This window comes from Arachis stenosperma, chromosome 2 (genome assembly GCF_014773155.1).
Source record: "Arachis stenosperma cultivar V10309 chromosome 2, arast.V10309.gnm1.PFL2, whole genome shotgun sequence".
NCBI lineage: Eukaryota > Viridiplantae > Streptophyta > Magnoliopsida > Fabales > Fabaceae > Arachis > Arachis stenosperma.
In genome coordinates this window covers 79,654,171-79,655,520 of record NC_080378.1, presented here as the reverse complement: position 1 = coordinate 79,655,520, position 1,350 = coordinate 79,654,171, and the positions used below count along the sequence as shown (strand labels likewise).

Here is a 1,350-nt window from a genome sequence, read left to right as displayed (position 1 = left end):
TTCTCCATGATGAGTTATAGGTATTTCCATAAGGTTCACCCATGTAATTAACCTCTGCCATTGCAGGATTTTCAGGATCATAAGCTTCTTCAGAAGCTGCCTCTTTAGTACTGTTGGATGCATTTTGCCATCCATTCAGACTTTGAGAGATCATGTTGACTTGCTGAGTCAACACTTTGTTCTGAGCCAATATGGCATTCAGAGCATCAATTTCAAGAACTCCCTTCCTCTGAGGTGTCCCATTATTCACGGAATTCCTCTCAGATGTGTACATGAACTGGTTGTTTGCAACCATGTCAACAAGTTCTTGAGCTTCTGCAGGTGTTTTCTTTAGGTGAATGGATCCACCTGCAGAATGGTCCAATGACATTTTCGAAAATTCAGATAGACCATCATAGAATATATCTAATATGGTCCATTCTGAAAACATGTCAGATGGACACCTTTTGGTCAGCTGCTTGTATCTTTCCCAAGCTTCATAGAGGGATTCACCATCCTTTTGTTTGAAGGTTTGAACATCCACTCTAAGCTTGCTCAGCTTTTGAGGAGGAAAGAATTTATCCAAGAAAGCCGTGACCAGCTTATCCCAGGAGTCCAGGCTATCTTTAGGTTGAGAGTCCAACCATATTCTAGCTCTGTCTCTTACAGCAAAAGGGAAAAGCATGAGCTTGTAGACTTCAGGATCTACTCCATTTGTCTTAACAGTCTCACAAATCTGCAAGAACTCAGTTGAAAACTGGTAAGGATCTTCAGATGGAAGTCCATAAAACTTGCAGTTCTGTTGCATTAAAGCAACTAGTTGAGGTTTAAGCTCAAAATTGTTGGTTCCAATGGCAGGAATGGAGATGCTTCTTCCATCAAACTTGGACGTTGGTTTTGTGAAGTCACCAAGCATTCTCCTTGCATTATTGTTGTTGGGTTCGGCTGCCATCTCCTTCTCTTGTTCGAAAATTTCTGAAAGGTTGTTTCTGGATTGTTTAGCTTCTCTTAGTTTCCTCTTCAGAGTCCTTTTAGGTTCTGGATCAATTTCAACAAGAGTACTTTTTTCCTTGCTCCTGCTCATATGAAAGAGAAGAAAACAAGAAAAGAAGAGGAATCCTCTATGTCACAGTATAGAGATTCCTTTATGTTAGTAAAAGAAGAAGAGAATAGAAGAAGGAAGAGTGAAGAATCCAAACACAGGGGGAGAAGTGAGTTCGGATTTTTGGATGAAGAGAGGTGAAGAGAAGTGTTAGTAAATAAATAATTAAATAGAATAAGAAAAGAGAGGGAGAATTCGAAAATTAATTTTGAAAAGGAGTTAGTAATTTTTGAAAATTAAAGATAAGATATGGTTAAAATTGAAATTTA

The 1,350-nt window shown here is 38.5% G+C and overlaps 1 non-coding gene across 1 annotated transcript; it reads left to right on the top strand.

Moving 5' to 3' along the window:
* Window positions 1-428: 428 nt before the first annotated feature.
* LOC130964664 (small nucleolar RNA R71) lies at window positions 429-532 on the top strand. Its single transcript, XR_009080749.1, has one exon. It is a non-coding gene; the product is annotated as a small nucleolar RNA R71 (small nucleolar RNA).
* The last annotated feature ends 818 nt before the right edge of the window (window positions 533-1,350 follow it).